This window comes from Pongo abelii, chromosome 16 (genome assembly GCF_028885655.2).
Source record: "Pongo abelii isolate AG06213 chromosome 16, NHGRI_mPonAbe1-v2.0_pri, whole genome shotgun sequence".
Classification (NCBI taxonomy): Eukaryota; Metazoa; Chordata; class Mammalia; order Primates; family Hominidae; genus Pongo; species Pongo abelii.
Window position 1 is genome coordinate 54,920,138 of NC_072001.2, and position 20,294 is coordinate 54,940,431.

Consider the following 20,294-nt stretch of genomic DNA (forward strand, 5'->3'; position numbering starts at 1 on the left):
TCGTGTCTTGGCCTCCAAAAGTGTTGGAATTACAGGTGTAAGCCACTACACCCAGTTTGATTAAAGTTTACAGTGCTAAATAACTTCACTTACCCCCAGAGATGGAGAATTTAATCCTATTTGGTTTGTATTCAACTAATTTAACTTTGAATGTTAAGATGATCTTGACAGGCTGGGCGCAGTGGCTCACGCCTGTAATCCCAGCACTTTGGGAGGCCGAGGTGAGCGGATCACGAGGTCAGGAGATCGAGACCATCCTGGCTAACATAGTGACCCCGTCTCTACTAAAAGTATTTAAAAAAAAAATTAGCCGGGCGTGGTGGCGGGCGCCTGTAGTCCCAGCTACTGGGGAGGCAGGAGAATCGCGTGAACCCGGGAGGCGGAGCTTGCAGTGAACCGAGATCGCACCACTGCACTCCAGCCTGGGAGACAGAGCGAGACTCCGTCTCAAAAAAAAAAAAAAAGATGATCTTGACATTTGTTCAGGAATGGAGAATTTTTTTTTACCCCCAAGACAGTCTTGCTCTGTCACCCAGGCTGGAGTGCCGTGGCATGACCTTGGCTCACTGCAACCTCTGCCTCCCAGCTTCAAGCGATTCTCTTGTCTCAGCCTCCCAAGTAGCTAGGACTACAGGCATGTACCACCACGCCCAGCTAATTTTTGTATTTTTAATAAAGACAGGGTTTCACCATGTTGGCCAGGCTGGTCTTGAATTCCTGACCTCAGCTGATCCATCCACCTCAACCTCCCAAAGTGCTGGGATTACTGGCGTGAGCCACCGCACCGGGCCTGAGAATTTCATCTATTAGGTGTGTGATTAAATAAAACAACTCCAGAGTGGCTTTATCTTCGTTCTTTCAGTTTTTGAAAGGTCGTCTCTTTTGCCCCATGTTCTGCTTTCATAAGGTGAAGCTAGATCCTCAGAATAATATATTTTTAGACACTGTAGAACCCAAAGAACAAAGATTCAATGAGGTTGAGTACATAACACAATACAGTTAATGTATCATCACAAACATTTTTACAAGGTAATCAAAAAAATACTCAACAGGCCGGGCGCGGTGGCTCACGCCTGTAATCCCAGCACTTTGAGAGGCCAAGGCAGGTGGATCACGAGGTCAAGAGATCAAGACCATCCTGGCCAACATGGTGAAACCTCATCTCTACTAAAAATACAAAAATTAGCTGAGTGGGGTGGCATGCACCTGTAGTCCCAGCTACTCAGGAGGCTGAGGCAGGAGAATCGCTTGAATCCAGGAGGTGGAGGTTGCAGTGAGCCAAGATCGCGCCACTGCACTCAAGCCTGGAGACAGAGCAAGACTCCGTCTCAAAAAAAAAAAAAAGTATAAACTATATACTTACACCAAATCACACAAAAAGGAATATATGTTTAAATTTGCATAACACCTTAACAACTTAGAGGAAAAATAACAGATTGATTAAACAGAATATATTCATTGAAAATTCACTCCATTTATGGTAACCTGCCACTCCACAGGAGGATCATGTGGCTTTTCTGAGCACTTTGTGGAAGGAGTTGGCCTTTAGAAGGGAACAGGCTGATCTGAATTAAAGAGAGCAAGAGAGGAACCTTGTAGTTTCTCTCTATAGCAGTAAGTAAATACTCAGCTGATTTCTTGGAAGACACATGATATTCACTAACAGTCTGCCTTTACCGGATTCCTTACTGAATTACTGAATTAGGTTCCCACAATGGGTGCTATAGGGATATAAAAATAATAACAAACATATTTCTTCATATAAAAGAGTTTGGGGGGCTGGACGCGGTGGCTCACGCTTGTAATCCCAGCACTTCGGGAGGCCGAGGCGGGCGGATCACGGGGTCAGGAGAGCAAGACCATCCTGGCTAACACGGTGAAACCCCATCTCTACTAAAAATACAAAAAATTAGCCGGGCGTGGTGGCACATGCCTGTAGTCCCAGCTACTCGGGAGGCTGAGGCAGGAGAATCGCTTGAACCCGGGAGGCAGAAGTTGCAGTGAGCCGAGATCGTGCCACTGCACTCCAGCCTGGGTGACAGAGCGAGACTCCGTCTCAAAAAAAAAAAAGAAGTTAATTATAAACTATGTAGAGGTACTAAAAATTGAAAGCCAGAAAATGATCAGTGAAGATGGGGGTTAGTCAGGAAAGGTTTCTTAGGATGATTCAAACTATATTAATGAAGTAACCAGAGGGAACCCAGTTACTGAGACACAAAATTGAGCAGAACCTAAAACTCAAACAAGCAACGTTGACCAGCTTATCAAATTCATTCCCTGATTCACTATAAAATTTCAGAACACTGGGGATTAAAAAAAAAAATTCTAAAAGTTTCTAGAGAGAAAAATCTGCTGGCATATGAAGAATCTGGAATTAAAATGTTGTCAGATTTCTAAACAATTCTGAAAGTTAGAACTATGTGGAATTGTCTTTAAAATCCTGAAGGAGGCCGGGTGTGGTGGCTCACACCTGTAATCTCAGCACGTTGGGAGGCCGAGGCAGGCGGATCATGAAGTCAGGAGTTCAAGACCAGCCTGAAAATGGTGAAACCCCATCTCTACTAAAAATACAAAAATTAGCCGGGCTTGGCGGTCGCACTCCTGTAATCTCAACTACTCAGGAAGCTGAAGCAGGAGAATTGCTTCAACCCGGGAGGCGGAGGATGCAGGAGCCTAGATTGCGCCACTGCTCTCCAGCCTGGGAGATAGAGCGAGACTCTGTCTCAAAAAAATAAATTAATAAAATAAAATTCTGAAGGAAAATTATCCAACCTAGAATTATTATTTTTTGGGGGAGGGAGACGGAGTCTCTCTCTGTTACCCAGGCTGGAGTACAGTGGTACGATCTTGGCTCACTGCACCCTCTGCCTCCCGGGTTCTACAGTTCTCCTGCCTCAGCCTCCCAAATAGCTGGGATTACAGGTGCACACTGCCACGCCCAACTAATTTTTTGTATTTTGGTAGAGACGGGGTTTCACCATATTGTCCAGGCTGGTCTCAAACTCCTGAGCTCAGGCAATCCACCCACCTTGGCCTCACTAAGTGCTAGGATTACAGATGTGAGCCACTGCGCCCGGCCAATCCATCTTAGAATTCTGTACTCACCAAACTATCATTAAATAAAGGAAGGAGTAATGGTATCCGAAGGAAACTAGCCTCTATGTATGCAGTGCAACTATCCTGAGGCTCCATGCTGTGAAAAAGCCCAAAGGAGGCCACACAGGGAGACCAAATGAAGAGAGATGCCAGGCCAACCCCCATCTGTTATCGCCCTCCTACAGTTCCTACTCCAGCCTCCATTTATTTTGTTGTTGTTTTGTTTTGTTTGAGACAAAGTCTCCCTCTGTCACCCAGGCTGGAGTTCAAGTGGTGTGACTACAGCTCACTGCAGCCTTGAACTCCTGGGCTCAACTGATCCTCCCACCTCAGCCTCCTGAGTAGCTGGGATTACAGGCATGTACCACTGCACCTGGCTAACTTTTAATTTTTTGTAGAGACAGGGTCTCACTATGTTGCTCAGAATGACCTCGAACTCCTGGCCTCAAGTGATCCTCCCACCTTGGCCTCCCAAAGTACTGGGATTACAGGAACAAGACACCATACCTGGCCCCAGCCACCATTTGGATGCCACCTCAGTGAAGGAGCCCAGGCCACAAGTGCCCAGTTGAGCCTTTCCTCAATTGTCTCAGAGTAACCAGGAGACCATAAATGGGTGCTGTGGCATAGTACACTAAGTTTTGAAGTATTTTGTTATGCAGCCTTAGCAACTGGAAAGGTTGCTCAAATATTTTACAGTCTATGACTTGTCCACCAAAATGAGGTGGTCCACTAAACCAAGGAAGAGAAAAGCTGTAGAGATAGGAAAACCAACAATGGAAAGAAGCAAAAGGAATTACTGATGACAGTTAATTTTTTTTTTTTTTTTTGAAATGGAGTCCTGCTCTGTCACCCAAGCTGGAGTACAGTGGTATAATCTCAGCTCACTGCAGCCTCCGTCTCCTGGGTTCAAGTGATTCTCCTGCCTCAGCCTCCCGACTAGCTGGGATTACAGGCACACACCACCATACCCAGCTAATTTTTTGTATTTTTAGTAGAGACAGGGTTTTGGGATGTTGGCCAGGCTGGTCTCAAACTCCTGACCTCAGGTGATCTACCCGCCTTGGCCTCCCAGTATGCTGGGATTCCAGGCGTGAGCCACAATGCCCAGATTTCAAAAAGGTAATACAGTATCTAAACTCTATTACCACATCCAGCAGGGGCTGACCAGCGTCCTATAATCAAAATTAAATTTCTATAGTAAAATGTATGAAAATTCAAACTAAGAGTGATAAACTTTAAATAGGTTTAGATCAGTTTGGGTCAGCATTTGCCACCAAAATGAGTTATGAAAGAACTCTCAATTTCAGAGATTTTTTTGGGGGGTTACCTTGTAACCCCATTAAAAAAAACAAAACAAGAAAAAAACTTTTAAAAGAAAACAATTTCAGAGATTTTTGGATTTCAGAATTTTGAAAAAGGGATTGTGGACTAGAACTAACTTATTCCATTTTCACAACAACCCTAAAACATAGATTACATTACATTCGTCCCATTTTACGTGTCAAGAATTTGAAGGGGCCAGGCATGGTGGTTCACACCCATAACCCCAACACTTTGGGAGGCTAAGGTGGGCAGATCGTTTGAGTCCAGGAGTTCAAGACCAGCCTGGGCAACATAGTGAGACCTGGTCACAAAAAAATTAGTCAGGAATAGTGGCTAACCCCTGTAGTCCCAGCTACTTGGGAGGCTGAGGCATGAGGATCATTTGAGGCTGGGAAGTCAAGACTGCAGTGAGCCATGATCATGCCACTGTACCCCAGCCGGGGTGACAGAGTGAGACCTTGAAAAAAAAAAAGAGAGAGAGAGAAAGAAAGGAAGGAAGAGAGGGAGGGAAGGAAGAGAAGGAAGGAAGGAAGAAGGAAAGAAGAAAGAAAGAAAGAAGGAAGAAAGAAAGAGAGAGAAGGAAGAACAGAGAAGCTAAGAAACTTTGCCCTAAGCTACACAGGTAAGAAGACTTGCTCAGACATAATAACATAAACATATTTTCAGTTAAGTAGGATTATTTGACATATGTTAAAACATAACACCACACACTAATAATTTTAGTAAAGAATATTTTATTTCCAAGATACATGGTAAGGAGGAGGAAAAAACATTCTGAATAGTATTTATATAAAGCTACCATTAAAATTTAAATATAGGCTGGGCATGGTGGCTCATGCCTGTAATCCTAGCACTTTGGGAGGCCAAGGTGGGCAGATTACTTGAGCTTAGGAGTTTGAGACCAACTTGGGAAATAAGGCGAAACCCCATCACTACGAAAAATACTAAAATTAACTGGATGTGGTGACATGTGCCTGTAGTCCCAGCTACTTGGAAGACTGAGATGGCAGGATCACTTGAGCCTGGGAGGTCGAGAGTGTAGTGAGCAGAGATTGCGCCACTGCACTCCAGCCTGGGTGACAAAGTGAGACCCTGTCTCCAAAAAATAAAAGTAAAAAAATGTGAATATGTGTGTGTGTCTAGCATGTAAACAGAGAGACTATCTCTAGAAGACTGCATCAGAAACTGGACCCAGTGCTTGCCTCCAAGAGAAGGAGCTAGAAAACTGGAGGAGAGAGGAGAAACATTACTTTTCACTCTGTACCTTTTGAATTTTGTACCAAATGAGCATATTCAAAATTAAAATTAGAAGTAGAAGGGCCGGGCACAGTGGCTCACACCTGTAATCCCAGCACTTTGGGAGGCTGAGGTGGGCAGATCACCTGAGGTCAGGAGTTCAAGGCTAACCCGGCCAACATGGTGAAACCCCATCTCTACTAAAAATACAAAAATTAGCTGGGTGTGGTGGCAGGCACCTGTGATCCCAGCTACTTGGGAGGCTGAGGCAGGAGAATCGCTTGAACCTGGGAGGCAGATGTTGCGGTGAGCCGAGACCACTCCATTGCACTCCAGCCTGGGCGACAAGAACAAAACTGTCTTAAAAAAAAAGAAAGAAAATGTGGACAGCAAAATGTCAGTAGTGTTTAGTTAACTCTGGATGCTGAGATTTTATTTTTTTGTTCATTTTAATATTTTCTAGGGTTTCCACATGAACATGTATTTGTTTTAGAATAAGCAGGAAAAAACCTTTGTTTAGGTAGCATATCCTTTGTTGAACTACAATTTTCCTACCAGTTTGGTATCTAGGATGTATAATACATCATAAACTGGGCATCACATTAGTTGCCTCAAGTATTTTGTGTGTGTTTGGAGCTATTTACCCAGTTGGAATTACAGAAGCTATTTTTTTTAGACAGAGTCTTGCTCTGTTGCCCAGACTGGAGTGCAGTGGCAGAATCTTGGCTCACTGCAACTTCCACCTCCTGGGTTCAAGCGACTCTCCTGCCTCAGCCTCCCGAGTAGCTGGGACTACAGGCACACACCACCACGCCCAGCTAAATTTTATATTTTTTAGTAGAGATGGGGTTTCACCATGTTGGCCAGGTTAGCCTTGAACTCCTGACCTCAGGTGATCTGCCCACCTCAGCCTCCCAGAGTTTTGGGATTACAGGCATGAGCCACCGCACCCAGCCACAAAAGCTATTTCAATGTAGAGCTGATTACCTCATGGAAGCATTTGCAGGGTATCCAGAAAAAGACAGAAAACTTACTTCCCATAATTAAATGTAAGCTGTTTTCTAAAATGATAGCAAACCCCTTTCCTGAACCTCTTTCCTCCACCACCATTAATCTAACTTGCTTTTATAAGATTCAAGTGTCATCTCCAAAGCACTAGTATGTAAATTACTCCCTATACAAATGAGAGTTTGGACATGCAAATATAAGCTTGGAAAAGGTTCCAATATGCTTCCTATGAAAATTCAGACTTATCGGCCAGGCGTGGTGGCTCATGCCTGTAATCCCAGCACTTTGGGAGGCCGAGGCCAGCGGATCACGAGGTCAGGAGATCAAGACCGTCTTGGCTAACACGGTGAAACCCCGTCTCTACTAAAAACACAAAAAATTAGCCGGGCGTGGTGGCGGGCGCCTGTAGTCCCAGCTACTCCGGAAGCTGAGGCAGGAGAATGGCGTGAACAGGAGGCCGGAGCTTGCAGTGAGCCGAGATCGCGCCACTGCACTCCAGCCTGGGCAACAGAGCAAGACTCCGTCTCAAACAAAAAGAAAAAGAAAAAAAAGAAAATTCAGACTTATGTGAAGAAAAAAAGAACAGAATAAAGGTAATGAGTCAGAAATTATTTCTTAGGACAGAAGCAAAGTTTGTCCTTTTGGAACCTTTTAAATATAGGGTTGGGTTTAGGAACCCGCTTCCTGGAATAGATAGACTTTAGACTCCTTCCTGAAGCTTGAGGGTTACCAGAGAGCTATGTCCTGAAAAGACCTTTGCAGCAGGCAGGATGAGGTCAGCGTACTCAACACCAGAGCAGGAACAACTACTGGAGGAAAGAATCAGAAGGAACAAAGAAAGGAGGACGGGGTGCGGAGGGTGCTGTGGGTGTTAGTGGAGGAAGCTGAATAAGAAAAATGATATGCAGAAAAGATATCAAAGAAACTGAAAATGAGAAGTATAAGGAAGGAAAGAAAGGATGGAAAAAATAGATTAAGAAGACAAAGGGAAAGGAGAGAAGGGGATGGAAAAATAATTTTTTAAGGCACATAATAAAATAGTACTGAGGTGGGGAAATATTGAAACAAAAATGTGAAAACATCCCAACTGCACAAACATAGAGACAGAGAGAAACATCAGGAAATGTAGACTTCCCTGCCAACCAAAATTTTACAAATAGAAAGGAACCACTAAAACAGATCCGGCTCAAACACAAAGCAAAACTAAAAATTTCACTTTACAGCAAAACTGCTCTGATTAGATCTTTCACTGGATTTCCTTATTCAACTGGCTGTTTTAGAATCGTGTGAGAACACAGCATAACTGCAGAGATACTATCTCGTTGGCGGGTGGGGACCGCTGGCACGCAGGCTGCATCTGGCCCTCAGTATATTTCATCTCACCCACAGAGGACTACCAAGAGGAGATAATGCTGAATTTCATGCTTGCAATGGCAAAAAAGCATTGCAGTATTAACATCTTTAACAGTAATATGGCAAAAGGCCACAAGATGGTGATGGTATACCCTAAGGAGATCTCAATCATATGTAAAATGAGGTACACACACATACACACTCACACATACACCATACACTTACTAATTTTTCTTTAGCAAGAAATTGTCATGTGTGGTGGTGGTGAAGGAGGTCTTAAAGAGAGAAGAGGAGATTTGAAGAATGCTGCCTTTAGATAGCAATCAAAACACTTCTTATGATAAAATGAGGCAGTGTTTTTTCGTGTTTTTCCCAAGTAAAAAAAAAAAAAAAAAAAAAAAAAAAAAGTATTTTTCAGACTAGAAAACACTAAGAAAATATTTTTCAACTATAGGCACTCTGATTTGTATGCATCTGCTGATAAAGTAACTCATTTATGTAAAGTAACTGTTACCTTTTAAGGAAATTTTTAAATTTTTTCTTGGGCTCCATAAGATGAAATTTCCCTAAAGAGTCCAGTGAATATTTTACTTCCTTGACTGCAGTTTATTTCCTTACTCACTGAGGAAATGACAGGCAGGATTAATTCGTTTCTTTAAATGGGTGTGACATTTTAGGTTAATCATGATTCATAGTGATGTATGGATGAGTTTAACTTTCAGATGTGCAAACACACATGTACACACTTTTTATCTGCTACTTAACACAGAATCAAAATTTGGGTAGGGAAATAGGTTAGAATCCTGGGCCTAAAATGTCAGAAAGAAGTAACTAATAGGAAAACAGCCAAAAAATATCCCAGGGTCATAAATTTCTATTTGCAAAAACAATATTAACCTTTAGAATTTTTTTTTTAGGATGGGCGCGGTGCCTCATGCCTGTAATCCCAGCACTTTGGGAGGCCAAGGCGGGCAGATCACCTGAGGTCAGGAGTTCGAGACCAGCCTGACCAACATGGAGAAACCCCGTATCTACTAAAAATACAAAATTAGCTGCAAGTGGTGGCTCATGCCTGTAATCCCAGCTACTCAGAGGCTGAGGCAGGAGAATCACTTGGACCCAGAAGGCGGAGGTTGCAGTGAGCGGAGATCACGCCATTGCACTCCAGCCTGGGCAACAACAGCGAAACTCCGTCTCAAAAAAAAAAAAAACACACACACAAAAAAACAAACAAAGAAAACAGGACAACAGGGCTGACGTGGTGGCTCTTGCTTGGAATCCCAGCACTTTGGGAGGCCTAGGTGGGTGGATTGCTTGAGCCCAGCAGTTGGAGACCAGCCTGGTCAACATACCAAGATACTGTCTCTATAAAAAAAATTAAAAATTAGCTGGCATGGCACATGCCTGTAGTCCCAGCTACTTTGGAGGCTGAGGTGGGAGGATCACTTGAGCCTGGGAGGTTGAGGATGCAGTGAGCCATGATCATGCCACTGCACTCCAGCTTAGGTGACAGAGCAAGATTTTAATAATTATTATTATTAAAATAATAACAATAAGACAGCCTTTTGAGAGGGCAATTTGGTATTATCTATCTAAACTGTAAATGGCCATACTCTTTGATTAAATATTTGTGTGTCTAAGTTCAAGGCTGCAGTGAACTATGATTATGCCACTTCACTCTCGTCTGGGTGAAAGAGCAAGATACTGTCTCGTTAAAAAAAAAAAAAATCCAGTCTAGAAATTGATCTTAAAAAAGTAATTTGACAGATGTGCAAATATATGAAAAAAAATCACCAGAACTTTGTTTATAATAGCCAGAAATTGGAACCCATCAAAACATCCATCAATAGAGAATTGTTCAAATAAATTATAATGATGCAGTTACACAGTGGAATACTAAGTAGCAAATAAAAAGGATTAGGTTGATGAATGTGTATTGAAGAAAGGAGCATCATATATTGTTGAATCACCAAAGCCAGTTAGGAAACTGGATGTTTTCTATGTTTTCAGAAACAAATTTTTTTTCTGAGATGGAGTCTCGCTCTGTGGCCCAGGCTGGAGTGCAGTGGCACAATCTCGGCTCACTGCAAGCTCCGCCTCCCGGGTTCACGTGATTCTCCTGCCTCAGCCGCCTGAGTCGCTGGGACTACAGGCGCCCACCACCACGCCCGGCTAATTTTTTTTTTTTTTTTGTATTTTTAGTACAGACAGGGTTTCACCGTGTTAGCCAGGATGGTCTTGATCTCCTGACCTCGTGATCTGCCCGCCTCAGCCTCCCAAAGTGCTGGGATTACAGGCATGAGCTACCGCGCCCGGCCAGAAACAAATATTTAAATATGCAGTAAATGTCTAGGAGGATGTGTACAGTGATGTGCTAGTAAAAGCTTAACAACCAGTTCTCCAGGGGGGGAAAAAAAGCCCTGATATGTGGTGTTTGCTAATTTCATGGTGCAAATATTCCTGCCATGGCTGATTTCAACCTGTCAATGTATAGTTATTGTACACACTTGGGAAGAGATCTACACAATCAGCTTAAATGGGCCAGTGCAGGCAGGATGCAGCACAGCTCTATATCTCTGGGAGGTAAGATTATGGGAAGACTGTCATGTTCCACTTTATATACTTCTGTGAGTTTGTTTTGTTTTTTGTTTTGCACTTTTGCAACGAAATGTTATCACTACTATAATCAACAAGAAGAATAAAAATATTAACTTAAAAACCAAAGATTTTTAAAAGACTGTTCAAAGTCATGGGAAGATGCTTATAACATATTGCCAGGCAAAAATTGTTGGCTGGGTGTGGTGGCTCACAACTTTGGAAGGATGAGGTGGGAGGATCACTTGAGGCCAGGAGTTCTAGACCACACTGGGGAACATAGTGAGACCCAATCTCTACAAAAAATTTTTTAAATTAGCTGGGTGTGGTGGCATGCACCTGTAGTCCCACCTACTCATGAGGCTGAGGCAAGAGGAGTGCTTTAGTCCAGGAGTTCCAGGCTACCATGAGCCACAATCACACAACTGCACTCCACCCTGGGTGACAGAGTAAGACCCCATCTTTAATAAATAAAATAAAATATTGTATATCATGGTCAGGCACGGTGGCTCACATCTACAATCCCAACACTTTGGGAGGCCAAGGTGGGCAGATCACTTGAGGTCAGAAGTTTGAGACCAGCCTGACCAACATGGCGAAACCCCATCTCTACTAAAAATACAAAAATTAGCTGGGTGTGGTGGTGCATGCCTGTAATCCCAGCTACTCAGGAGGCTGAGGCAGGAGAATTTCTTGCACCTGGGAGGTGGAGGTTGCAGTGAGCTGAGATTGCACCATTGCACTCCAGCCTGGGTGACAGAGCGAGACTCTGTCTCAAAAAAAAAAAAATCCAGCCAGGCGCGGTGTCTCATGCCTGTAATCCTAACACTTTGGTAGGCCGAGGCGGGCAGATCACAAGGTCAGGACATCAAGACCATCCTGGCTAACACGGTGAAACCCCGTCTTTACTAAAAATACAAAAAATTAGCCCGGCATGGTGGTGGGCGCCTGTAGTCCCAGCTACTCAGGAGGCTGAGGCAGGAGAATAGCGTGAACCCGGGAGGCGGAGCTTGCAGTGAGCCGAGATCGCCCCACTGCACTCAAGCCTGGGCGACAGAGTGAGACTCTGTCTCAAAAAAAAAACAAAACAAAAAACAACAAAAAAATTGTATGTCACTGTATTAGTCTGTTCTCACACTATTATAAAGAACTACCCAAGACTGGGTAATTTATGAAGAAAAGAGGTTTAATTGACTCACAGTTCTGCAGGCTGTACAGGAAGCATGGCTGAGAGGCCTCAGGAAACTTACAATCATGATGGAGAAGCAGAAAAAGTGAAGGGAGAAGTGCTACATACCTTTAAACAACCAGATTTCATGAGAACTTACTAATTGTCATGAGAACAGCAAGAAGAAAATCCACTGCCATGATCCAATCACCTCCTATCAGGTCCCCACCAACATTGGGGATTACAATTCAACGTGAGATTTGAGTGGGGACACAGAACCAAACCATATCAGTCACAAAGCAGTATTTTGGATTATCCCAATTTCATTTTTTTTAAAGTATATGTATGTTCATACAGTTGCACAAGAAAATGTCTGAAAGGAAATAAGCCAAAATGTACATGGTGTTTGCAGCTGAATGACAGAATTTTGGGTGATTTTTATTTTTTGTTTTACTTTTCAATATTTTCCATGTTTTCTACAAATGCTTTTACAATTATGTAATGCTTTTGTAATCAAAAAAGACATCATTATATTCAAAATACTGTTTTAGCCCCACTGTCACTGCTTAGGAAGCAATTTCTTCCCTTTTCAGCCACTAGTACCACAATTAGAGTATATGACTATCTTAAAATGTGGATGAATTCACTCTTTTATATTTTCCCCTCTCAAAGGTAAAAGAGCAAATTCTGTTTTCATTTATGTGGCCCAAGATCTTGAAATAATAGAAAAAAGTTCTCAATCCCCAATTCCATCAGCTGCTGCCATAGTCCCTACCCGTATTTTTGCCCAGACTATTATGACAGCCCTTTACTCCCTCTGTTGCCATTTCTCCCCTCAGTACAGCTCAAAATGAATTAGAAAGGATTAGGGACATCTATGTGCATATTGCCAAAAGATAATCTTCTTAAAATATGGCTTCTATTTCATTTTGCTCAAAGTCTTTAATGGCAGTTTGCAAAAAAAGTATTTACAGCATGATTCCACTGCTGTAATATTTATAAAAACGTATTACCATATGCACAGAAAAAATCTGGACTATTTCAAATTGTTAGCAAAGCTTCTCTCTGGGAGTACTGGAGATTATGGGAGAATTTTGCATTCTAATTTTTATGTTTCTGAAATGTTTTAAGAAAAGTCTAGATTACTTTTATAATGCAAAAAGAAATCGAACTGAGGAGGGAATTCTTAACCAAATTTCCACTGCCCCAAGAATAAAATCTAAAGTCCTCTCCGTTTGTTCAGATGCCTACCTTTAAAACCTGCCTATTCAGGCTGGGCACCATGGCTCCCGCCTGTAATCCCAGCACTTTGGGAGGCCAAGGCGGCAGATCACTTGAGGTCAGGAGTTCAAGACCAGCCTGGCCAACATGGTGAAACGTCGTCTCTACTAAAAATACAAAAATTAACCGGGCATGGTGGCATGTGCCTGTAGTCCCACCTACTTGGGAGGCTGAGGTGGGAGAATTGCTTGAACCTAGTGTGGGGTCGGTGGGGAGCAGAGGTTATAGTGAGCTGAGACTGCACCACTGCATTCCAGCCTGGGCGATAGAGTGAGACTCTGCCTCAAAAAAAATAAAATCTACATACTCAGTAAAACCAACCCAGTACCCTCCAGTCCTCTCACAGATTATCCACTTTCCTGAATTTTTACTGCTCTTCTTGACTTTGGCACTTACTTGCACATTTGATCACACATTAGTTCATAGTTTGTTTTTTTTTTTTTTTTTTTTTTGAGACAGAGTTTCGCTCTCACCACCCAGGCTGGAGTGCAATAGTGCGATCTTGGCTCACTGCAACCGTCTCCTCCTGGGTTCAAGTGATTCTCCTGCCTCAGCTTCTGGAATGGGTGGGATTACAGGCGCACGCCACCACACCTGGCTAATTTTTGTATTTTTAGTAGAGACAGAGTTTCCTCATGTTGGCCAGGCTGTTCTTGAACTCCTGACCTCAGGTGATCTGCCCGCCTTGGCCTCCCAAAGTGCTAGGATTACAGGCTTTTGGCTTATAGTACTATGTAAACTGTTTCCCAGATAATTTACAGATGTGTAAGGATGAAGTTTATGTTTATTTTTTATGTTTCTCCAAGGTACCTAAACAATTTCAGACCCATAGCTGATGGCCACTAAATGTTTATTAAATTGGTTTGAAATCCAACATCTAAGGAAACTGAAAAGAATATGAAAGGTTATTTTCTCAGAGATACCCACAGAAAAAACCTATTAGGAAAAAAAGAAAGAATAAAATGGGAGTTTTAATACATATATAGGCTAAAAAAGGAAAGGAGAAAAAGAAAAGATAGAAACATTTGAGAAATGAGATACTGTATTAGTTTCCTGTATTTGTTATATAAGCCACCATAACAAATTACTGCAAACTTGGTGGCTTTAAAGCAACAGAAATGAGCCAGGAGTGGTGGCTCATGCTTGTAATCCCAGCACTTTGGGAGGCCACGGCGAGTGGGTCACAAGGGCAGGAGTTCAAGACCAGCCTGGCCAACATGGTGAAACCCTGTCTCTACTAAAAATACATTAGCCGGGTGTGGTGGCATGTGCCTGTAGTCCCAGCTACTCGGGAGGCTGAGGCAGGGATATTGCTTGAACCTGGGAGGCAGAGGTTGCAATGAGCCGAGGCCACACCATTGCACTCCAGCTTGGGCAACAGAGTGAGACTCTGGCAAAAAAAAAAAAAAAAAAAAAAAACACACATACACACACACACACAAAAACCCAGAAATGTATTTCTTTGCATTTCTAGAGGCCAGGAGTTAGTTCATCAGTATCACTGGGTCAAATAAAGGTATCAGCAGGGCTGTAATCCCTCCAGAGGCTCTAGAATAAGTTAATTGCCTCCTTCAGCTTCTGGTGGCTGCTGGGCACTCCCTGGCTTGTGGCCACATTGCTCAAATCCCTGCATCTATGGTCACATTGCCTTCTCCTCATCTATCAAATTTCCCTTTGCCTCCGTCTTCTAAGGACATATGTAATTCCAGTTAGGGCCCACCAAATAATACAGGATAATCACTCCATCTCAAAATCCATAATTTTTTTTTTTTGAGATGGAGTCTCTCTCTGTTGCCTAGGCTGGAGTACAATGGCATGATCTTGGCTCACTGTAACCTCTGCTTTCCGGGTTCAAGCAATTCTCCCACCTCAGCCTCCCAAGTAGCTGGGATTATAGGCACCCGCCATCATGCCCTGCTAATTTTTGTATTTTTTAGAGACCAGATTTCAACATGTTAGCCAGGCTGGTCTTGAACTCCTGACATCAGTTGATTCACCTGCCTCAGCTTCCCAAAGTGCTGAGATTACAGGCACCCGGCCTCAAAATCCACAATGTAACATCCATTTTTGCCATGCATGGTAACAGTCACAGATTCCAGGGATTAAGACATGGATAGCTTTTGGGGGGATATAAATAGCCTACCACAGGCAATTGCCAGTAAGAGTTTCTGTTAATACACAGGACAGCTTCTTCATGGTCCCCAGCCCTTCTTTCTTCACTCAGTTCTTTCTATTTCAAGGCCCCTTATATGAACAGAAGCTTAAAATATTTATTATTTTTTATTTTTTAGAGACAGGATCTCGCTCTGTTGCCCAGGCTGGAGTGCAATGGGTCAATCACTACTCACTGTAACCTCAACCCCCTGGGCTCAAGAAGTCCTTCTGCCTCAGCCTCCCAAGTAGCTAGGACTACGGGCATGTGCCACCATACCTGGCTAATTTTTATTTTTTATTTTTGTAGAGAAAGGGTCTCTCTATGTTGCCCAGGCTGGTCTCAAATGCTTGGCCTCAAGCGATCCTCCCACCTCAGCTTCCTGAATTGGTGGGATTACAGGTATGAGCCATCACACCCAGTTTAAAATTATTTAAACTGCCAACTTGAATAATTTGTCTAGCAATGTCTAGCAGGCTACTAGGGACAAATACAAGTCTAAAAGTAGTAGAATCAAGCATGAGGAAAAGAACACCAAAAGTCCATTGTTTTGGCTACTAAACACAGCAAGATTAATAGGAACGGCGTAAACAAGTGAAGCACTCTAAAACTAATTTGGTGAAATCATTCATTGCACATCTATGGTGTGCTGTTATCCTAAGACTTGTGAGAAGGATACAAAGAAGTTAGAAGACACCTCTGAGTCAAAGTGTTTACTGCCTAATGATTCCTTTTGCACTAAAGAGTTAATAGGGAAAAAAAATACAACAAAGTAGCCTAGATTTTCGATAATGCCTAACTTTGGAACAGATTATGCAAATCCATGCTAAGACCAACACAAAAGAAGCAGGTTGATCTCCTGCTGTAGTTACATAATTGCTATGGGCAGTGAGAAATTGGGGCCATCTCTCTGCAGATAAAAATATGATTGCATTCAATATGCAAAGTAGTGCATATATTGTAGCGAAAAAGATAAAATGTCGATATTTCATAACTTTAAAAGTTAGAATGGTATATGATTTGGGCAGGATAAAAATATGGGCTGATGGCCGGGCGCAGTGGCTCATGCCTGTAATCCTAGAGCTTTCGAAGGCCGAGGCAGGCGGATCACCTGAGGTTGGGAGTTCAAGACCAGCCTGACCAACATGGAGAAACTCTGTCTCTACTAAAAATACAAAATTAGGCCAGGCGCAGTGGCTCACGCCTATAATCCCAGCATTTTGGGAGGCCAAGGCAGGTGGATCACGAGGTCAGGAGATCGAGACCATTCTGGCTAACACAGTGAAATCCCATCTCTACTAAAAATACAAAAACAAAATTAGCTGGTCGTGGTGGCAGGCGCCTGTAGTCCCAGCTACTCACGAGGCTGAGGTGGGAGAATGGCATGAACTCAGGAGGCGGAGCTTGCAGTGAGCCGAGATCGGGCCACTCCACTGCAGCCTGGGCGACAGAGCGAGACTCTGTCTCAAAACAAACAAACAAACAAACAAAATTAGCTGGGTGTGAGGGCACATGCCTGTAATCCCAGCTACTCAGGAGGCTGAGGTAGGAGAATCACTTGAACCCGGGAGGAGGAGGTTGCTGTGACCCGACATTGCACCACTGCACTCCAGCCTGGGCAACAAGATCGAAATTCCATCTCAAAAAGAAATATATATATATATATATATACACACACACACACACATATATATGTATATGTATATATGTACATATGTATATATGTATATGTATATATGTATATATGTATATGTATATATGTACATATGTATATATATGTGTACATATGTATGTATATATAGGCTTACATAGGCAAATATGAATTATGTTGAGACTAGATTTTATCTCTTGGTACTAACATAACCCAAGGCATCATGTTGGCAAAAAGACAAACACCTTCACTTTGCTGTCCTTCAGATGAGAAAAGTAAACACCTTTCTCTTCTATGAGACGGAAAATTTAGGTCTCATGCCAGAAAGGACTACTAGGAAGTTGAATTGTTCTGGAAAGTGTATCACATAAAGAGAAATTAATACAAAGTATATAAACTTTTATTACATAACTCAACAAATGTATTTAGAGCCTCTACTGTGTGCAAGGCCTCCAGGGAGTGAAGACATGAAAAAGAAATGGTACCAGTCTCCAGGGAACTAGTTTCTAGTTTCCTAGGAATGGTAATTAGAATATAAATCAGAAAAGGCTATGTCATAGGTACATACACAGTTCTCTGAGGGTCTAGGGCAAAGGCTTGAGGTAGGACACAGCATGTGAAGTGTGACTTGAATGATATGTAGGTCAAAGGACCTTGGGAAAGGCAGTGGGAGGATGGACCAGGTAGAAGAATCTGGCACAGAGCTTGGAGAACAGCTTGGAGCACATTTGAGGAAAAGTGAATAATCCATTCTTACTGAGATCTGGGTTTATATAGCTTTAGGACATTTGAAGTATCTTTGTATAGGAAAAAGTCTAGGAGAAAATTTGAGGCAACTAAGTATTTATTTATTTATTATTTTTTGGAGACTAGGTCTCGCTCTGTCACCCAGGCTGGAGTGCAGTGGCTTGATCACAGTTCACTGCAGCCTCGACATCCCAGGCTCCAGTGATCCTCCCACCTCAGACTCCTGAGTAGCTGGGGCTATAAGCACACCACCACGCTTGGCTCGTTGTTTGTATTTTTTGTAGAGACAGTGTTTTGCCATGTTGCCCAGGCTGGTCTTGAACTCCTGGGCTCAGGTGATCTGCCTATCTCAGCCTCCCAAAGTGGTGGGCTTAGAGGTGTGAGCCACCGCACCTGGCTGTCCCCAATTTATATATATATATACGTGTGTGTGTGTGTATATATATATATATATATATATATATATGTATATACATATACTTTTTTTTTTTTTTTTTTTGAGACAGAGTCTCGCACTCTAGCCCAGGCTGGAGTGCAGTGGTACGATCTCGGCTCACTGCAAGCTCTGCCTCCCGGTTTCACGCCATTCTCCTGCCTCAGCCTCCTGAGTAGCTGGGACTACAGGTGCCCGCCACCACATCCGGCTAATTTTTTGTATTTTTTTAGTAGAGACGGGGTTTCACCGTGTTAGCCAGGATGGTAGCAATCTTCTGACCTTGTGATCCGCTCGCCTCGGCCTCCCAAAGAGCTGGGATTACAGGCGTGAGCCACCACGTGCAGCCAAGCTGTCCCCCATTTTAGATGCCAATCACAAGTCCCAGGTTCTGACCTGTACTTCTGACCCACCAGCTATAAAGTGGGGTTCCCATGACTCTCTCCTTGGGTTCAATTAGTTTGCTAGAGTGGCTCAAAGACTCAGGGAAATGCTTTTTACTTATGTTTACCCATTTATCGCCTAAAGAATATTACAAAGGATATGGATGGATGAACAGTCGGATGGAGGAGATGCATAGGGCAAGGTATGGAAGAAGGGGTGTAGGACTTCCATGCCGCCTCTGGGAGCACCTCCCTCCAGGAACCTCCACGTGTTCAGTTATCTGGAAGCTCTCCAAATCCTGTCCCTTTGGGTTTTTATGGGGGCTTCATTATGTAGGCATGACTGATTAGATCATCCGTCTTTGCTGGTCACTCAACCTTCAGCCCCTCTCCCCTCCCTGGAGGTCTATGGTTGGTGGGGGAGTAAAATTTCTAACCCTCCAATCACATGGTTGGTTCCGCTGGCAACCAGCCCCCATTCTGAGGCTATTCAGGAGTGTACCAAAAGTTACCTCATTAGAAAAAGATGCACCAATCACAGGAATTTCCAAGGAACTTTAGGAGCTCTGTATCATATGCGTCTGTCACTCAGGAAATTACACAAGTCTTGGGATCCCGTCAGGAACCAAGGTCAAAGACCAAATATTAGAACAAAAGATCCTCCTAGCACCACTATTGCTCGGAAATTAGAAGGGTTTTAGGAGCGCTACATCAGGAGCTGCAAATGAAGATCAAAATATATACCTTACAATGTCACAGACAGACACAGGAGATTGTTTACAAATGGAAGGATTGATTAAATAAGCCATCATATTAAGGACAACAGGAATCAAGTTTCTCACTGGCAGAAATGGAGTTACACATATGGAAAGTGAAAAAACCAGAAGAACTATTTCGTGTTGGATTAGAAAGGTATTAGTGTAAATTCATAATTTTAAATATACATAGATGGATGTAGAAATAAATATAGATGTAAATGTGTGTATATGTAAAAGTTCATATATATAAATGCTCACATATATGTACACACATACATATATTTCATATATTCCCTAGCTCTGCGAACAAAAAGGGCCTGAGAACAGTGACACCTAACAGCAATGCTTACACATAATGCCCAAATCTTGGTTTCTCTTTTCTTTTTTCTTTCTTTCTTTTTTTTTGTTTTTGAAATGAGGTCTCACTATATTGCTCAGGCTAGTCTCAAACTCCTGGACTGAAGAATCCTCTGCCCCTGTTTCCCAAGTAGCTGGGATTACCAGAACACACCACCATGCCCAGCTTAGCTCTTGGTTTCTTTTTATTTATTTATTTATACTTTTTTTGAGACAGAGTTTCGCTCTTGTCACCCAGGCTGGAGTGCAACGGTGCGATCTTGGCTCACCAAAACCTCCGCCTCCTGGGTTCAAGCGATTCTCCTGCCTCAGCCTCCCGAATAGCTGGGATTACAGGCATTCGCCAACACACCCAGCTAATTTTGTATTTTTAGTAGAGACGGGGTTTCTCTATGTTGGTCAGGCTGGTCTCGAACTCCCAACCTCAGGTGATCTGCCTGTGTCAGCCTCCTAAAGTGCTGGGATTACAGGTGTGAGCCACCGCGCCTGGCCAGCTCTTGGTTTCTAAATACCATTCTCCACCAAAAGGAACCAGGGCCCCTTGGAGAATGGCTGATTCCCGGGCTGAGGCAGATGCTGGAGAATGGCTGATTCCCGGGCTGAGGCAGATGCTGGGCATGGTGGCTCATACCAGAGGCTGAGACAGAGGATTGCTTGAACCCAGGAATTTCAGACTAGATTACAGGCCATTTATTTTTATAGAATGTCTTTCAATTTAGGTTTGTCTGAGGTTTCATCATGATTATCACT